The 8,783-nt window shown below is 40.0% G+C and overlaps 1 non-coding gene across 1 annotated transcript; it reads left to right on the forward strand.

Moving 5' to 3' along the window:
* Positions 1 to 8,495: 8,495 nt before the first annotated feature.
* trnaq-cug lies at positions 8,496 to 8,567 on the forward strand. The gene has a single exon. It is a non-coding gene; the product is annotated as a tRNA-Gln (tRNA).
* The last annotated feature ends 216 nt before the right edge of the window (positions 8,568 to 8,783 follow it).

The following is an 8,783-nucleotide window of genomic DNA, read 5'->3' on the forward strand; positions in this document are numbered from 1 at the left end:
ATCTTTTGACATGCTAATGCTGTCCCATGCTGTAGCAATCCATTCAGTGACATGTTTGGCTTCTTGAACCATGGGTCCCAGGTCATGTGACTCATATTTGTCTGCAATCAGTAATGTGACATGTGGTGTTGAGTTGGTTACCTGGAACCATTCTGCTACTTCTTTATCAGGAAATGTGACGACAGCTGCAGCTCCTTGTGGTCCAACCACTATGTCAGCGTATTGGATGACAGTTGTTTTGTTGTTAATTTCTTCATCCCAACTTTTCTCGTAGTCTTCGTGTGTCTGTCCTTTGTCATAAAACATGGTGCAATGAAGTGGGAGAAAGGGTTCTTAAGATTCCTCATAGTGATTCATTATGAGGGGTCTCCATGTTTCCCACTCTAGTTGGAGGAAGGAAGTTGGCGATGTAAGTTTTAGCCAAAACACTTGATCATCTAGCTCATGGTTGGTTGTCTGGGGGGTCAGTTGCAGGTTTAGTGGCATCATGTAGGCTTCATTCTTATCCGTTGCTTCAAAGAAATTCCATTAGGGGTACATTTAATTTCTGCGTTGAGCTGGCATAGCACATCTCTACCCAGCAGATTTATGGGCGTATCTTCTGAGTAAAGTAGTGGTGCATACACAGTCTTTTCACCTATGATCATGGGAACTGGCTCAGTCATGGGTATTATTTGGGTTTTCCCAGAGAAACCTACTGTTCGAATCTTTGATGCTGAGAGAGGCAGGCCAATTCCACTTTTCCCTATACAGGAGTATGCCGCTCCTGTATCAATCATGAAGCGATGATGGCTGTCATATATAGTGACGTTAATGGTGGGTTCTGTTTGTGGTCGTTGGGTTAATACAGGTAGAATGGCCTCTCCATCAGGTTTCTCTGGGCACCCCTATTGCCAGTACATTTCTTTTCCTGCTCCATAGGTGGCTGGTCCAGCAGTAGGGGGCTGAGGTCCCATCCATGGGTTTGTGGGGCAGTCTCTTTGCAAGTGTACAACTTGTCCACATCCCCAGCATTGGAGTCTTCCACGCTGCTGTCCCATGTCTGGACCTGCCTGGGGCATCTGCTGGTATTGGCCTTGACCATGTTCCCATGGCGATCATGTGTTGAGCTGTTACAGCCCACAATACAGCAACGGTTTACCATGGTGGAAAACAAGTTAAGGTGAAATTAAACAAATCAAAACACGGCTGAGAGGGAGTACAGTACGCGGTAGTCATAGGCAGTAGTCTGAGCAGCGGTAAAAGAGGCATTCAAGATGGCGGCGACGCAAAGTGCTTACGTCATGACGACCAAGCCCTATTATTACACTTTAGATCATTGCAGTGCCACCAAACTTGTAGCACTTGTAGCACAGCACAGAATGCAGGCTGTGGGGATCAAACCAGGTACTTGCAACCTTCTCAGAGCACAAGCGCACTGCTCTAACCACTAATATATTAGCCTACACAGCCCCCTGGGCAGGGGCGGATCTAGAAAAATATTTATGGGGTGGGGAGAGGGGGCTGGAATTTTTGAGGGGTGGCAACAAATGGCATTTGTTTACACTGAATTTAATCACAGTTATCACAGTTTGGTGAGAATAGTATGTACAGTATGTGTTTCATGTGAAGCAGTTCATATTAGAAATACATCGTACAATGAGATCTCACTTAATGGGAGATAGAAGGATGATAACACTACTTCTAGAGGGGCATTATCACAGGAAAGGTATTAAGGTAAGACACAGGTGCTGAGTCGCAGATGTGTGACATTGACTGTCAGAGAAGAAACTATAAAAAAGAAAAACTTACCCATCATAGATCTATGGACTGAGCTGTACTAAAGTGAGCAGAACTACACAGTAGAAATAAAACGGTCAAGACACCCAAACAAAGTACTGGACATCTATGTATTGTTTACTCTGAACACAGATTTACCCCATTTGTTCCTCAGTAACTTGTCATACAGCAGTTAAGGCAACATGAAAGAGACATTTCATGCATGTAGATCTGCTGTAGATAGAGCTGCTGTATCAACAAATCAACAAAAAGGCAGGAACTGTATGTTACCCCCAGAACTCCACAAATCTGAAAAGAAGCAACATAAAAATAAATTTTGCTTCCAATCTGTAAAAGTACAAAACATTTAGTGAGTAGGTTCATACGGGTAATTTCTGGATAGTTTCATACTATATATACAAAAAAAAAGAAACAACAACACTGCTTCGTATGAAGCAGGATTTACACCAGTATCACATTTTTAAATTTACTTTGAACACTTTTGGTTTTATTAAAGTAAATATTAGCCTCGTGAGACCATCCTGATCTCGCGAGCTTTCAAGGTTTCACTCGTAGATCAGTCTGGCTAATTTTCATTAAAGAAAATTTGGAGCCGTTCACCAAACGGCTTTGAGGCGGGTTGAGGTGAAACTAGCGTTAGCGTGGCTATCGAGCAAGTTTTATCGGAATTACAGAGTATTTCTTCATTGAAAGAAGAGCAAAACACTGCTCTGGAGGCTTTTCTCAGAGGAAAATATGTTTTTGCGCTTCTCCCGACTGGTTTCGGCAAGAGTTTGATGTATCAATTGGATCCTCTTCGTCGTCGCTCTGTTAGTACAGGGTTCCTACAGCATAAGGCAAGTTAAATTCAAGACTTTTTAAGAATTTTTAATGCCACTTGAAATAAAAATTTAAGACCAAATTGACAAGTAACACAAGAAAAACCTGCTTGCGACAACTTAACCCAAAGGTTTATTTTAACAAAAACCACTGCACTAATGTTTCAAATGTTGAAAAGCTTCCCATACAGGAAGAAAGCTAAAAACACACAAATGAAAGATATATTTTAGCAATTATTTAACTGAATTCACAAACTTTTTTTTAGCAGGGAACAAAACAAATCAGTTTTAAAGCCACAACATACAAGTCTTTTTTGTAGCTATTTTTCTTTGTATCGTTTTCTTAGTCAGTAACTCGATTTTGACGCTTTGTGTTTCGCGCTTCGCATGTGTTTCCCACTGCCTTAATTCCCACCGTTCCGAGCTTAAATCGCTTCTTGCACAAAATACACTGAGCCTTATGTATGTTCCCTGGTTTTAGCCATGGAGAAAACTCTTGGCTGGATAAACAATTTTGGTTACATTTACACTTGCACACATTTTCCAGACAAAAAGTAAATGGCACATCTCCCAAATGTCCCGGCCGCCACAACGCTTTTATTGGTTCCGCTATCGGGACCATTTTTTTTTTTTTATAAAAAGAAAAAAAAATTTGTCAATCTTAACGTTTTATTTAGATTACAAAAATAAATCGTAATAAAAATACAAAAATAAAAATAAAAATACAAAAATAAATCGTAATAAAAATAATCCTATTTATGATTGTTGAAAATTAAGACCTACCAAAGACTGATTTAAGACATTTTAATACCAATTAAGGCCTTAATTTTATTTAAAAAAATTCAATACCTTTTAAGACTTTTTAAGGACCCGCGGGAACCCTGTAGTAGGTCATATGCTCCGTTGATCTGATTGGTTTATTTGGCCCGTCTATCACCAACATAGGCCAATCAGCTAACCAGTATTTTCGCCCCTTCCCAAAATTACTTCAACCGAAGGTTTCCAGATGGATATGTGGAGCAAATCCAGCAAATCCATCTGGCGGAGTCAGGTTAAGGAAATATCAGATTTCCTCAGGTGCCAAAACAAAATGTAACATCTCTGTAAAGGCTCACCAGAGAGCATAACATAAAGTTGACATGCCTATAACAGCTGAATGTGGTGATTTCCATGTTGCTCAGCAAAATGCTTCACAAATGTATTTAGATCCAATGCCTTTGTGCGTTTTGATTTGAGTAAAACCAAATTTGATAGTCTATTTTCTGTCATAGTTGACCGCAAATATGTCTTTATAAGCCTGAAACGTCAGGCCTAACTAACATCATAGATAGAGAAATATGGTTCTGCAACCTGATTTTTATCATCTGTAAATCAGCATTGCAGCTATGCTAGCAACATTGTGCTTTTATTATGATTTAATTTCTCGATAGATAGTTAATCAGTTTCTACCTGTGTCTCCTCTCCCCAGTTTCTACCTGTGTCTCCTCTCCCCATCACCCCAGGCTCCCTCGCTTTGCCCCATTCGGTTTCCAAAACTAATCAGTCTCAGTCGCTCTTGTGTCATCTCGTGCTGCATTCACTGCAGTCCGACATTGGAAATTAGCGGTCGTATTTCTCAAATTATCCATAATTTATAAGCCTCGCCAAGCCTACAGCCAACTGGCTTGGCAGCAGGGGTGGCAGGGAGGCAGTTGCCACCCTATGCCACCCCAGTAGATCCGCCTATGCCTGATGCTCACCCACCATAGGGACATCAAAATCTAATCATCTAAATGGACTTGGCCACTGAACAGAAATCCAAAGCTAGCATTACCTGCTTTTATGGACCATGGTATCCCCTTTTCTTAATCAGCCATCAAACTCACCCTTAGCATAACCCAATAGAATATCTATTAGGGTATTGGGAAGAGGAAGATCAGATACTCCAGACCAGCGGCGTAGGAAGCGGGGGGGGACGGGGGGAACATGTCCCCCCCAATATAAAAGCCAGGTGGATATGTCCCCCCCAGAAATTGTACCGCAAAATATTAGATTTTGACATTTTTTTAACTAGCGTGCTTTTATTTTGAAGGCGCAGCATAGCGTTACGTCACTGTACTCCCCCTCCCCTCTCTAATCTGTTGAGTGTTTGAGCACTCAGAAGGGAGGGAAACAGCGACACAGAAGTCAGAAACTTGTGAATGAGGTAAAATGGTCTGTCGGGATGCTGCTATGAATATTGCCTATTTATAACGTCTTGTTTTTAGTTCACTTTCATATATAGAAACTGAATCTTTTTGGTTTAGTCATCTTAGTCTTGTACGGAAGAGGATTAGGGCCACTGGAAAAAAAAAAGTTAACTGATTTTTAAATTTTTTTTTTTAGTTTAACATGGGGAAAAAAGTCAGAATTCTGACTTTTCTCAGAATTCTGACTTTAATCTCAGAATTCTGACTTTAATCTCAGAATTCTGACTTTTTTCTTCTGACTTTTTTCTCAGAATTCTGACTTTAATCTCAGAATTCAGACTTTTTTTTCCTCAAAATTCTGACTTTAATCTCCGAATTCTGACTTTTTTCTCAGAAATCTGACAGATGATTAATATTTCTAATCAATTTACAGTGTTTTTATTTTTTTTCGGGGGGTACTTATACAGATACATAAAAACAAGTAGGTCTAACTAAAAAATAACCAGAATATATGTTTAGAGTAAAGATTGACTTGTGTTTACACAAGCACACAATTTCAAATCTGCTGAGCTTGCTGTGCAAGAAAATGTAAAATATACGTATAAAGAAACATAACAGGAAGTACTGCTAAAACAATCTAAATGTTAAATAATGTAGATATTGGTTTAAAAAAATTCTTCAGATTTGGAAATTTGGAAGGAATACATAATTTTGAAATTAATCAACAAATCTGGTAAAAAAAAATAAAATAAAAGTTGCACTTTTTTACTTGAGGAATTTGTTGAATAACTCCATAATTATGAGTTTAACTAGTTGGAGGTAATGCTACACTTCTCTGCTTCCTGTCCTGCTCATAAAAGGTAAACATTATAAACCCACCATTCATTTTCTACACTATTTGGAAAACACAACACAAATGTAATATAACAAAAGTATGTTTAACAACAAACATGTTAGCATCAAGCCATAGCCATGTCTGTTTTAGAGCCTAGATCTCTTGTTTTAATGACCTTCTGCTCCTCCATTAATGAGGGGACCCCTTTGGGCACGTAAAAAGTTGCCTAATTCTGTCATTTTCCACCAATGTGTCACTGGCTCTCTCAAACAACTCACATCTTTGTCAGTGAAGCTGAGTGCTCCACATCTCTACCTTCATGGTGCCCATCTACATTAGGATCCAAAATTCTGAGATTAAAGTCAGAATTCTGAGAAAAAAAAGTCAGAATTCTGACCTTTTTCTCGTATTAAACTGAAATAAAATGTAAAAATCACTTAACTCTTTTTTTTTTTTCAGTGGCCCTATCCTCTTCCGTAGTCTTGGGATGATCACTCATCCAATATTTAACTGCTAACTTTCTCTAGACGTTTGCTACGCTAGCCAAAATGTTTTTTTTTTATAGGTCTCATTTCAGTACAATGCCACCACTAACTAAAAGGCTGAAACAGCAGCAGGACTTACTCAGCTTTTTTAAAAAGAGAAACGTCAGTGTGAGTAACAGTCACCTAACACAACTTGTGTTGAAATTAGCCCGATCTGGGCGTGCGTTTAACGAGGATTTTTTATTTTTTGCGTGGTTTTGATTCGCCGAAATGGACAGATGTTATACCTGCCGCGCTCCTGATCGTTAGTTAAAACCACAGGGAGAATTCATTTTAATTCTTAGCAGCGGCGGCCGCATTGGTTGTGCAGCGGACTGCTGCACAACCACTAATTAACCAACTAATTAACTTCTGCACCTTTATTTCCTCAAATAAACTGCTGGCTCCTCTTTTTAGACTATAAACAGATTAACACAACATTGACAACTCTGTAGTTTTCTCTGTTCTGTACTGCAAACTGGAATTAAAGGCGCCATTTCTACCAAAGGTCTGGACAGACTGGCGACCTGTCTAGGGTGGACCCCGCACCAGCACCTCCCGACCCCACTAAGGGACAGGGTGTACAGAAAATGGAAGGATAGATGGATTTCTACCAAAGGTTTAGAATGCGTTTTTGAACCAGATACTTCAAAGCGCCCTGTCCATAATTCTTCAACACACTGTCATCTCCCTCTGTCAGTCAACCTATATAAATTCATTTTTGACCATTATTGCAAGTTTGACAAAATAAAACATATCAAACTTTGCACTTCTGTGGCCTACTGAATTGTTTTTAAACAAACTGAAATATTTGATTTTCTAGTGTGATGCACACACTAAATATGCCAAGGGCTGAAGCCCTTGAAAGACTTCTCCCTTTGCTTAATAAAAGACTCCAGTCATTTTGTTAGGTGATATGCTCACATCTTATGAACAAATGCATTATGTAAATTTTAAATGCATTATTTTTGCAAGACACATTTATAAAGGAATAAAGTAAAAGATTAATTAGCCTTTTTTTTAAGTAGCGTACTTAAGATATGTTTCTGTTGAATACGAATCTCAGATTTCCGACATGTGTCCCCCCCAATAGTAAACATATTCCTACGCCCTTGCTCCAGACCTAAAAATACAAAAATATAAAAAGGCCACTATCAGAGCAACCTGGGCTCTCGTGACACCTGAGTAAAACCACAGACTGATCAACTCCTTGCTACACTGCAAAACTGTCATGATGGGTTACTGAGAGGCCCAAGATGCAGAACACCACGGAGACAGAATAAAAGTTTAACAGGTTTATTGTTTCACAAAGCACATGGAAATAACACTGGCACTGGTTCAGGCCTGGGGGCTGGTTCACTGGAGTCTGTGTGGGAGACAGTTCAGTTAGCGTTGGATCAGTTGAGTTTGAGTTTAAGGTTTTCAGGTTTTGTACCTTGAGGAGTCCTGGTAAAGCCTTGAGTGAGGAACTGTTGGGTCCAGAGATTGTTTTGTTCAGCAGAGTCCGATAACCGCTTCAGCGTCTTACTTCTAGCGTGAAGGCAGACCTTGGTTCTGAGTTTCCAGCTCTTTGTCCTGAGCTGCATGAGAATCCAGAGAAGAGTCTTCAGGTTTGGCTCAGAGGGCAGGCTCGGCAGGTTAAGCTCTTCCAGAGCTTCACAGGAGAAAAACAGGTTTCCTGAAAGCAGAGACAAAGGGTTAGAATCCAATCTGGATTCAATGGCAACAAGGTTCTCAGAAGATACTAGGCTTAGGTGCTAACCAACTGGATTTAACACTGCGGCGTCGAGGCAAGGTCTGAAGACAGCTTATATACTGTGGATCCTCTGATGATGAGATGAGCCTCAGGTGTGTCGAAGACTCAGCTCAGGAGGATCCATGGCGAACTCTGCTGGAGAGAGATGGAACTTCTCCAGCTCCCAACAAAAACTGCAGCAATCCTGACTATAGGGGCCCCAACTAAGGATTGACAACTATGCATGTTCATAAATTTCATGTTCCTTAATTAATGGATATGATGTACAAGCTTCAATGTTGGATTGAGTATAAAACAAGTTGAAGACCACTCCTCTCTGCTTCTTGGCTGCCTATCCAATGCAGGGATGGAAAAAGAAGAACCACTGAACCCATTACAAACTCCACTGTCAACCAATGACTCCACAAACTGGGAAAGCCCTGATCCTTTCAAGTTTCAATTGGTAGAGCTCTTGACTTTGGCTGCAAGGATACCAGTTTTTCCAAGTTACGTTTGTCAAAGTTTTATTCAATATCAACAAGATAGTTGAACTTGTGGATGTGTCACATAGCGAGCTAAACCCTGGATAGAGAGTATTCAGATTGAGAAAGCCTTGAAGGAATGAGCCCTTCTAAGGGTTCTATGGTGTAATGGTTAGCACTCTGGACTCTGAATCCAGTGATCTGAGTTCAAGTCTCAATAGAACCTAGCTGCTGGCTTTAGCGGCTTGACTGAAGTTAAAAGTTCTGAAAGCAACTTTTGTGAAAGATTGTTTATGATTGTGAGTACCTGTGGACTGTCTTTGAGTCGATGCATTTCTCTTGTTCAAGGTTCCCCTAAGCTTTTGCCCATTGACAGATTCATAGAGTAGTTTACTGGCTCTCTATGTTTGTCTCAATGGATTCTGATTTCTAAAACAAACAG

The sequence above is a fragment of the Cyprinodon tularosa genome, unplaced genomic scaffold, assembly GCF_016077235.1.
Source record: "Cyprinodon tularosa strain WSP-4 unplaced genomic scaffold, ASM1607723v1 ctg988, whole genome shotgun sequence".
Lineage (NCBI taxonomy): Eukaryota > Metazoa > Chordata > Actinopteri > Cyprinodontiformes > Cyprinodontidae > Cyprinodon > Cyprinodon tularosa.